The sequence below is a fragment of the Ailuropoda melanoleuca genome, chromosome 9, assembly GCF_002007445.2.
Source record: "Ailuropoda melanoleuca isolate Jingjing chromosome 9, ASM200744v2, whole genome shotgun sequence".
NCBI classification, from domain to species: Eukaryota; Metazoa; Chordata; class Mammalia; order Carnivora; family Ursidae; genus Ailuropoda; species Ailuropoda melanoleuca.
Window position 1 is genome coordinate 37,934,530 of NC_048226.1, and position 12,083 is coordinate 37,946,612.

Consider the following 12,083-nt stretch of genomic DNA (forward strand, 5'->3'; position numbering starts at 1 on the left):
ATGATCTAATATTAAATCCAAACCTGACAAAACAAAATTTCAAATGTAAGACCTTTATAGTCAGGATTATCAACTTTATACTCAAGGTGATAAAACAAACCCAGCCATTATTTTGACTCTCATACTGCTAGACCATGAAGACTAAATAAAGGCAACAAGTGGATATGGCATATTATGGCACTGATTCCAAATATGCTTTTACGAAACATATTTACATATTAACAATGGTACATTAGAACTCTTTCTAGTGTCCTAACAGTAGTGTCTGACCACTATAAATTAGGTACTATTTCAATAGTTATGGTGACTGCTGAGTTCCTTCATGACATACACCATCACATCCAGATGTCAAGGAAAACAAATGCTTGGAGAACAGATTCCACAATTGGAAGGGTCCAGATTTCTCAAGGTTTTAACTCTAGACCTAATACATGGCATTTTCTCTATATAAGGCTGGGAAATGGGTTATATGCATTTGAGATATGAAAGGAAATAAAACAATAAGAATTCATTTAGGAATAAACCAGCCAAAGCAGCTATAGCAGAAGATCAACTCAATCTCAGCCGTCTTCCCTTTGAGCCCAGTGAATTATTTCTTCACTCTTCCACACATCCACTTCCCTATCACAAACTTTTTTATGACTTCTCTCTATTTGGACACTGCTTCAGAGGGTGCACAAGAAAAATAATGGAAATGAAATTAAACCCAGTTAGATTTGCAATTGGTTAGTAGCTCTGGATTTCAATGGGGGTGGGTTAAAATTACTTGCCTTAAAATGAGTCTTAGTAATTACTGGTAAAATTTAATTGTCCGTGCTTTTCTTACTCCCAGTTACCAAGGCTACGCAATTTTTTTTTTAAACTTCTTTGATTATCCCTTTCTTCCTATTGGGGGAGGAGAAAAGAAAAGCACATTTGCACTTAAACTTCGAAAAAATTGAACAACCTTCCAAAACCTTTATAAGTATCTTTTAAAATATAGCATTCTAGCAGCTATAAACTCAATGTAAAGTAAAAAGAAAAAAAACCTCTAGTTTTTACCTCCAGAGAAATGGGTTTTTTTCCCCCAACAACTAGTGTCCCAATTATAATTTTCACTCATGTGTAGTAACTATAGTCTTCAGTTATTCTAGGTTATTAAAATTTTAACATACTAAAGTCTTATTCGGCCCAAAAAAAAAAAAAACCAATTTATTCAGGCACCAATTTTATCTCTGGAAATGCTATATAATTCTTAAAGGATCACAATTTTTGAGGAAACATTTTTAAATAAATAAAATGAATTTAAAATACTTATTCAATGATCCACTGTTTAAGTAAGCTACTGACCAATTCTTTTAAGTATGCTAACCCTTTACTCTATCCCATATTTTATTAATACATTTGTTTATTTTTGTCAAGTATCATCAACCAAGTATTTGTATATAAATAGGGCCAAATAAAAATTGAACTTCTTGTCATCTGGGACTCAAATATATACTCCCTCTAACACCATGCAAATGAGACCAAACAAGCAATTGAGTTTGTCTTACAAACTGCTAGAAGCCAGGCAAATATATAAAGTAAAGAATATTCCATTCTGTGCTTACAAAGGCTAGGTAGAAGGAATACTGGAGATACTTAATGGTGCTAGCTTAATTTAATTCAATTCAATTCTGTTTAGTTCGATTCAACACATATTCAACACCTCCTGTTTGTAGGGGCGAAAATGGTGGACCACATCTAATGTTTAGAAAACCAAATTTGGAAAAGACTTCGGAAATCATCCAGTCCACAGGGCTTCAAGCTGTGTTCCAAGGCAGTACCTGAAGAGACTCAAGAGAGATGACAGGGAAGGGGGCCAAAGAGGTTCTGACTGAGCTCCCTTCCCTTTCCAGCAGGGGATGCTTTGCTTTGCGCTCTTTTATACCTTGCAGTACCAAAAAAAGACTTTAATTCTAAAATGTTTTTGATATATATTACGTTGGAAAAAGGTCAAATTTAGCTCATTCCCCAAAATTTACACATAAGGAAACTGAGACTGACAAAGTTAAGTCAAGCCTTGAGCACTCATAAATACTTTACAGCAAAATTAGAAGCTCTGTTTCAATAAGGTTTTCAATACCCCAGCAATTTGAGTCACCGATCCTAGATCAGTGCCTTGCAAGTCTTAGGGAGTTTTAAGTAGGTTTGCAGTAATGGTACAGGGATTTTTTTTTCAATATTGTAATCTCCAGGGTATAACCAAGACATTCTATCTTCTACTTCCTCATAGCACATTGCAAGGGTATCATTTACAGAAAATGCATCATGGAAACATAGCGTGCCAACAGCATATATTCTTAAACTCACTCCAAGTCCTAGGAGAGGTAACAAGAAAAAAGAAACACAACAAATGTAGAATATGAGATACAAAGTTTCAATTTAATGGGAAAGCACAGAGAAAGCTTCCAAAGGAAAAAATATATATATATTGGGAATATTGCTTGCATTGCGAATTGAATGGAGATCAATGAAATGTCTGAAAAGCAAGCTGAGAGTGGAGACAAGGATCAGAATGAGAGAAAGAATTTATCTTTAGGAGGAAAATAATAATAATTTCCTTAATAACAAGTAAAACGTAAGCAAATACCAGATGTACGCATATCGATACATTATCTAGAAAATTTCCTTCTAATTCAGCAAATTTTAACCAGAAGTTTGATTTAATTCAACAACTATTTAGCATCTACTGTTTTACTATGTTAACTTTGTTAGGATAATAAATAAAACAAATAGGAAACTCACTTCCCAAATTACTTGTCGTCTACAGCCATCCCACCCTTAACTCACCCGATCTCATCCAAATTACATGTCTTTATATGTTTTTATATGCTTCAGATTTTGTAAACAGACTACTGTCATGAACTGCCATCTAAAACATGCACATTCTGCTGTGTTTCTGGTTGAAATGGATGTGCACAATCTCATCTCTATTTCAACACCTGACTCACCTACTGATGGATCTTTGTAATGCATTTGGCTGGATGACAGATGCACTTGGTGTCTATAGAACAAAGAAAAGCTGTATGACTCACACTGAGATATTGGACCTTGGACTTTAATCTCATTAGCCTGAGCTAAGTAACTTCTTTTTCCTAAGTAAAGACCTACCGAGAAACTAAAAATTCACCCCCAATTTTTTTGCATGCTTTAAAGAACAAGAACATCATCATAAAAATGCATACCTCAAATCAATCTAAAGTAAATCAGATATACTATTCACAGCACATCTCACATTTCAAAATAATATAAATAACAAATAAAAAGATAGGTAAATGTGGTTTATTATCTACCCCTACCCATTTTTTCCTAACTGGAATCAACTATAGCTTACATCTAACTGGACTGTTTCTTTTAGGTAAATGGTCTATGATTACTAACAAGAATAATTCTTTTCAGTCCTTTTAGCTACCCACCTCTCGCCTTGAGACGGTCTTGTTCTGAAATATACAGATGAAGTAAGTAAGATGGTAACATAACATTACAAATACTAGAGGTGGTGCCAGAACAACGATGTGAAATACAAGAAAAAAAATTTAAATAAAAATAAATGATAGTTCTAATTCTAGATTTATATAACCCAAAATTATAGAGGAACATTAAAATGAAATGTTACACCAAATGAACATTATGTAGCAAAGGGAATTCAAACACACATTGCAATACATTAGTTTACACTATAGCAAACACACATTGCAATACATTAGTTTACACTATAGCAGAAAAAAGCAAAAGAAAAATTATGAGCATCACAAAAGCACAAAGCTCACTTTAAGTAACTGAAAACAATTGACAAAAGTTATTCATAATTATTGTAACTCTATTTCTCAGTTGGTGAGCATGCCTTGGTGGCTTATTTTGTTTAATGCCAGATTGATATTTAATACCCTTATAGCGACATATCTTGTTAAAATGAAGTAGAATGGAACTGTCCAAAAAGTTTCTTTGAATTACAAAGCTTTGGTTTTTATCTGAGGCATTGTATTAAGCTACACATTCTCCAGAGGAATAGTACTACTTAAATATGCGATGTTGTGTCACATCAACATGATCCTTCATTTTGAAGAAATATGTATTAAGTCTATTAGAGAGGAATTCTTTATGAAAATATTTGGAATTTCCACACCCATCCCTACTTCAAACTTTATTTTTTTAAGATTTTTAAAAAATTTATTTGAAAGAGAGAGAGCAAGTGAGCACGAGTAGGGGCAGCGGCAGAGGGAAAGAGAGAAGCGGACTCCCCACTGAGCAGGGAACCTGACGTGGGGCTCAATTCCAGAACCCTGAGATCATGACCAGGCACCCCACTACCTCAAACTTTAAAACAAATTTTGATAAATCCTCTTTGGAATCAAAAAACATTTTTCTGATATCTTTCAGTAAACTTTTAATTTCTTATATTTCCAAAGTTGTCTAGCCAAGAGCCCTGATAATGTACATTCCTTAAATTTATGGGGCCAAGTTAGGCATACTATCTCAACTCTGAGAGACAGTATTATCATTTCAAATGATCTCAACGTCTTATAGAAATCAGAAACAAAACAAAAAAGGCAAACCCAGTGCCACAGAACTAAGTGTGGGCATAAGGTTTAAGAACACAGGAAAGGATTATGGTAGAACTTCATCTATGGCACTGGAGAATTATAAATTAAATGATCAGAATAATGAATGAATCTTTGAGTAGTTCTCTTATTGCACGTGGTCAGGGTCGGTCTTTCCTTTTTTTTTTAATTTAATTTTTTTATTATTATTTTCAATTAGCCGGCATATCGTACATCATTAGTTTTTGATGTAGTGTTCAACGATTCATTAGTTGCAAATCAAGATGATACTGGAAAGTCCATCCTTTAGAAGGAAAAATATTCTAGACCAAGGGTTGTCAAACTGCAGGCCAAATTCAATCTACTGCCTGCTTTTGTAAGTAAATAAAGTTTTATTGGAATACAGTCATGTTCACTTATTTCTGTATTGTCTTTGGTTACTTTCATATCAAAACAGCAGAGTTGAGCAATTGTGATTGACTATGGTTTGCAAAGCACTTATTTACAACCTGACCCTGTACAGTAAAAGTTTACTGACCCTTGGTCTAGACAATGCCTACACACCAACATTACTTTTGGAATAACAGGACTGGCAAATTTTCCAAATTATTCCAATGACAAGATTCTGTCTTCAGAAGCACTTTTTATTTGTTTCACTACTTCATTCTTCCTTTTTATTTCATGAGTTTCAGATTTCCCCCTTATCCATACATCACAAAAACACTGTGTGTTACCAAGCCAAGAGCATTAACTTTGTGGTGAGTTCTGCTCTCACTAGTTGAATGATGTTTAAGTTGAATTCTCTCTTTTCTAATTCTTATCATTATCCTGGTCAACCCCAGCCTTTATATCGATGACATATTCAACATTATAACTTCCAAATTTCTTGGCTACTTATTTCTAAAACTCTTGCTCACCTTCTTTGAGAATTTTTGCTCATTTACAAAATAGAAATAGTAGTGTATGTTACCTAAGATTGTTGTAAGAATCAATGAGTAAGCTATCATAATAAGTTTTATCACATGGTGAGTTAAAAGCTTTAAAATGGGGGAGGGCTCAAGGTCCCAGGGTATGGCACATTGTCTCGTTTGGTTCTTCCCCTTACTATTCCACCATGTCTTCACACCCCACCTTGTCTTGGTACCCATGGTAGGCCTCCAGACATCCGTTAATTATTTATAATACGTAGTTCTGAACTTCTTGCCTCAATGAAAACTAGTTTCCTTTCCATCTCCACCTCAGTCCCCATTTAGTTCTTAAATTTCTTTTTGATATGGAGTTATCATTCAACCCTTCTTTTACCATTTTTCCAACCATAAACACCACCAAAAAATAAAAATAAATAAATACTTAAATACATAAGCAATTGCATGTACACGAAACAGGAAGGTGTACTGGAATTTTCCAAATTCCATTGCCATTTTCACGTTTCTGTTTTTCTTTTTTTTTTAATTTTTTAAATTTATTTATTTATTTATTTATTTATTTATTTATTTATTTGACAGAGAGCACATATGCATGCACAAGTGGGGGAGAGGCTGAGAATCTCAAGCAGACTCCACACTGAGAGCAGAGCCCAACATAGCGCTCGATCTCATGACCTTGAGATCATGACCCCAGCCAAAACCAAGAGTTAGACACTCAACCAACTGAGCCACCCAAGCACCCCCAGGTTTCTACTTTTTCATGTTTATCCAAATTCTCTCCTCCTTTAAGTCTAATGCCAACCTGCTATACTATATTCTATTCTTCTATCTCCCCATCACCTACCAATTACCAAACCACATCTTCAAATTTGGTACTGGCTCACATTCTTTATACACTATCTTCTAGCATCAATTTAGTACATTTTATCACCTATGCAAATAACGTATATTCAAAAGACTGTGATCAAAATTTCTGGATCCTCAACTCAAATGGCCTTCTTCCACCATCCCAGTGCAGCTGTATCCTTCTGTGGTAACTTTAGAATTTGTTGTCTCTTGTGTCTGTCCCACCTCTGAAATATTTCCCTCCAATATCCTACACTCTGGTCACAACATATATCTTCTCATTTTCTCAATCTCTCACTTTCACTTCATCTGCTCACAATTCACTAAGACATAAAGTAAATTTAGATCTTCTATTTTTTCTCAGTCTCTCACCCTTTTCAACCTCTAGTTTTATGTCTTTTCCTATCTAGCACAGACATCACGCTCCATCATAAAAACTTTATCACCAAATGTCATTTTGCTACATTCATCACAAATCCTCACTCAGGAATCAATCTAAACATCTACCTACTGGGAATGGGCACTAAAAACAGTCTCTGTAAGAATGGACCCAGTAAAGAGAGGCAGTGGAATTAGAGAACAAATGATACAGTGGGCATGTTATTGTTTTCTCTAACCAGCTAATTTCTCTGTACCCTAAGTTTGTCCATAGTAGCGCCATTCTGTTAATAATATTGATGGTAAACTCAGATTCATTGTTGACTCCATACTCTCACCTATTAAAGTAAGTGGTTTCAAAGTACAGTCCATACTTACATTGGTTGATTCCTTTGTGTTTTTCCTGTTATCTCTGAAATTTAAGTTTCTATCATTTCATATCTAAACCATTGAACAATATCCTAATTCATTGCTTTTCCCTTGCCTTCAACCTGACATTGCCAGATTAAATTTCTTAAAGCCCTATCTTGTTCATATTTCTATAATATTCTAAAGTCTCCAGTGATTCCTTTTGCATTTAGAATTAATTTCATAATCTGGAGTGCCTGGGTGACTCAGTGAGGCATCTGACTCTTGATTTCTGCTCAGGTCATGATCTTGGGGTCTTGAGATCAAACCCCGAATCAGGCTCCATGCTCAGTGGGGAGGCTGCTTGAGAGTCCCTCTTTCCCTAACCCTCTGCCCCTCTCCACCCCACACTCCTCTCTCTCTCTCTCAAATAAATAAATAAATCTTAAGAAAAAGAATTAATTTCATAATCCTTAGCCTCACATCAAGAAACTCTGTAATCTGCTTAACACCTATATTCCAGTTTGTCATTATCTTCCATGGTCTTACATATTACCTATACCTTCATCATCATAGACTTTTTAACCATTCCACAACATACTTTGCATTTATTTTTCTCACCTTCACACTCTTACTCATGCTTTTCTGCTACCTGAAGAGTTCCATCCACCTCTTCCTCCTCATGTCTGCCTTGTGAAATTCTTCCTATTATTCAAGGGCCCTTGCAAATGTCACCTCTTTTTTAAGGCACTCCCCACACCCAGACTCTTCCTCTCACGTCTATGTCTCCATATCATCTTGCTACTCAAAGTGTGGTCCTTGAACCAGGGGCAATCAGCATCACCTTGGGGCTTGTTGGAATTACAGGGCCCATCCCAAACCTACTCAATGAGATTCTGACACTAACATTTGAGAGACAATGCTATAGTACAATTCCTATGTGGCCACTATTACAATAGTGCCTTGCATTGCTTTATGTACATAGTTTTAGCAAGAAAAGTTAGGGCCTTGGAGTTCACAAAAAACTACTTCCAGTTCCAATTCTACCTACCTGTGTTACATCGGGAAGTTACCTAATTTCACTGAACCTCAGCTTTGCAAAAAATGAAGAAATAATACATAACTTGAAGGGGTATTTGAGGATTGAATGACATAACTTTGTGAAAGTGCATTGCACAGGACCAGGTACATAAGTTTAACAAAAGCTGATCTTATGTTTTCCTTCCCTCCTTGCTAAGGTGAAATTTCTTAGGTGTAAGAATTATGTCTTACACATTTTTCAGGCTCCCCAATGACTCTGGGCAGTGTAAGGGGCCCGTAGGAAAGCAAGCTTCAAGAAGGCAGGAAGCTCAGGGGCTTGTTGACCACTCTGTGCCCACGTAGAACGTGCTCAGTAAGAATATATTGTGAGGGAAAAGGCTTTATAGTGAATGATTATTGTTAAAGAAAGTCATTGCAACATAACACATATAAAAAAGTTTAAAAATTATAGATTACTTAGTCTGGAAAAGAAAAGCCTGGGACAACATGTGAAACAGAATTCTAACATGGAATTATTAAATAGAGAAGAAATTACTATTTCTCATGATGTACATGAGAGAACAATGCAAATATTTTGGACCACTGCATCCATAAGGCCACCATTTATTTTAAAGAAAAGAAGATACACACAAATATAGTCACAGCAGCCTAAAAGTATAATACTGCTTATTGTCCCAATGTCAGTTACCAAATGTAACTGTGAGAGATGGAGCTAAATTGAAGTTATCTATGAGGTCAAAAGGAAATGGGAGAGATTTGTTTTTCTCCAGTAGGAATTTTCTTAGGAGAATAACAAATCTCCTACATACCAAGACTGCCAAACCTAACTCAGTGGGAAAAAGAATTTTAAAATGTTTCCTAATCCTTGCCATTTAATTCTTCAGATTAAAGTCAAAATAGTTGAATAATGATAAGCCCATATTATATGTAACAATTTTTTTTCTAATAAGAGTTCTTTAAAAAATAGGTCACAGTGAAAGTTATAATATTTTCTTTCTTTAGGATCTTTGCTAATGGGACTCACTTTGACAGATCCAGATTTGCTGAGAAGAGATAAAGTATTTCTTTTGGCCTTTCAACCCTAGAATCCTGTGATTCTGTATTCTAGCAAGACTGAGCTGAAGATACTTTAAAATATACAGGCAAGACACCTTAAAACAAGTAAATAAACTGGTTTCCTTTGTTTCCATGTCCCTGTTCAACTCACATCAGCAATTAATTTCATCCTGTTGAGTTTACTAGATTCCATGAATTGCAAGAGTTCGCATCAAGTCCATTGTCCTAAGTACATCCTTAACCCCAAATCAAGATATCGTCCCTTTAGCCCATCAGGGCATCATATGTCATTTCGTACAACATGATTTCCCATAAGCCATAAATGACCTTTAATGTGCCAGTGACTGCATCAAATGTAATGGTAAGTTTTTTAACGACTGAATAATTTGAGGACCAATGTAGAAATATAAAATAACAAAAAGATGTGAGGGGGGAAGGAATTGCTTAACAAAAAGGGTTAAAAAGACTTTTCTCCTTGTGCCTGTGAAGCCTGTCTGCACCTTCCTAACCTCTATCTTACCTCTTCTTTTCAGCATTGAATACTACAGAATCTAGAAGAAACAGACTGTCTTGGGACCTATATCTTCCCATCATCAACCACTCCCCAAATCCCACAGATTTAATTTCAGAAACCTGAAGAATAATGTAGACTTTTACCGTAGATTTTCCCGAAGGGGAAAGCAGGGCTTACATAAAGCATTGAGCTGTGCTAAGACAAACATGTCGAGTGCTTCATCAGTCCAGCCCCGAAAGTCCCCACAATGGCTGCTCAGAAATCACTCTGCTTCCATAAGCACACCCTCTTCATGCAGCCTCCACACTGCCTTGTCTCTCTTCTTTGTCCGTCATGACCTTGCACATGATCCTGTCCGCCAGTTATCACCCTCTGCAAAGTGGAGCCTTGTCTTGGACTCTAACAGTTCCCTATCAAGGATCACAGCCCCCTGAAGAGCTGGAAAATCAAGTTTGGGGGAACATTTTAATCTAATTCAAGAAACATTCATAAATGTACATATAATCTGCATTCAAACTCAGTGGCTAAGTGCTAGGAAAATCACTTGAGGAACAAAGAAAATTTGCATAATTTTGGCCCTCTAAGAGTGTTATGGACTGCATGCTTGTATTCCCCCAAAATTCATATGTCCAAACCCCAACCTCCAACAGGATGGATTTTGGGCATGGAGACTTTGGGAGGTAAACACGTTTATATGAGGCCATAAGGGTACAGCGCCCATGATAAAATAAGTGTCCTTGTAAAGAGAGAAAGACACCAGAGCTCTCTGACTCCATCATGTAAAGAGAGAGTGAAAAAGCAGCCATCTGTAAACCAGGAAGAGGACCCTCAACAAGAACCCGACCATGCTGGCATCCTGACCGCAGACTTTTAGCCTCCAGAACTGTGAGAAATAAATGTTTGTTGTTTAAGCAACCCACTCTATGCTGTTTTGTTAGAGCAGCACAGATTGACTAAGGGAAAGTACTAAAGGTATAATTAAATGTGGTGGAAGTGCTGAGGGAAAAAAAAAAAGAAATCTGGGGGGCGGGGGACTAGGAAATGAATATCTGAGAACAGGGCATTTAAGCTATGAGCATAATTTCAATAAGCATAAAATGCATTTCTGACTGGAGAGAGATGATAAACGTAGGCAGATAAATGTGAAAGCACATTATGTGTTTGGGGAGTATCATATTGACATTAAGATAACTGGATAATAAAGAGCACAGGGAAATGGGAGGATGGTGGAAAATGAAATTGGAAAGTGACTTTGAGTCCATTTAGTCATTCAACAAATGATAATTAGGTGTCTACAGGGCACTAGGCATACTGTGTTAGGTGCTGGGGGTATATGATGAGTAAAGGTACACACATAATTCCTGCTTTCATGTGATTATACCATAACATAATGCCATAAATAAATAAGAATTGTAAACTTTAACAAGAAAATGAAGGAGAGTTTTGCAGGGTGGAGGCATATTGCATGGGAACCTGGCAAGGGGACTGGCCTGCTTGAAGGTTCATTGATGGCTTTCTTGAAGAAGAGTACTAGAGTGAAGATCCCAAGGATTATATTTCACTATGAAAAGAGGCAAGAAGACACAAACATCCTAGATACAGGGAATGGCACATTCAAAAGGGCACGCGTGAAGATGAAAATTGAGAGCAAAATATAGAGAGGTAAATAGGAAACAAAGGGTGCATGGCCCAAAGTCTACCAGCAGAGAAGACTGGGGAACCCTTGAAGGTGATGTATAGTGTTGATCTGAAAAAGAACCTTCTTCCTGGATCAGAGAAGTCTCTTATTCTAAGAACTTGGCATATAAATAGTGTCCGATTTAACACATTTCTAGAAAAAAGAAAATGGAATCAGCAATAACCCAATCATCCTTAACGGAGATGACGTCTTTAACAGCGTCTTCTGGGTAAAGGGATACAGTCCCTCTTTCAACCTCTTCAAAGGTCCTGAAATCATGGCATACCTCCAGCCATATATGCCTGCAACTACAGTTCCTGTAATGATCGGTCAGTACTTCTGTGCTGCACTAACACGTTTTTGATGCCCTTCATAAAGTCAAAGCACTAGTCCCTAATTGCCTGTGATCTTTATCGGACTCTGCGTACCATTTCATTAAGCTCCTTCAGCCACTTGCAAAATTAATCTTTATGTTTGGTAATATACTCTTTGCTTGATTTTGGGGGGATGGGCAAGTCCATTACATTTTCTGGCAGCCATCCTGAGTCAAAATTATTCACAGGAATATATAATAATGGCGAAAAGAGACTGAAATTGAGAGCACTTGCAGTATAGTACACTGACACTCATTGGCTGAGAAGGCAAGTCTAGCACAGACTGTCACGCTAGCTCTTATTGGCTGGGAGACTCTGCCTGCACACAAAGCATGGAGAGCTATATCCAGACAGCCTATG

The 12,083-nt window shown here is 36.6% G+C and overlaps 1 pseudogene; it reads left to right on the top strand.

Annotated features, from left to right (window-relative positions):
• Positions 1-11,713, top strand: part of LOC105242377 — a 150,370-nt pseudogene extending 138,657 nt beyond the window's left edge.
• Positions 11,714-12,083: the final 370 nt, after the last annotated feature.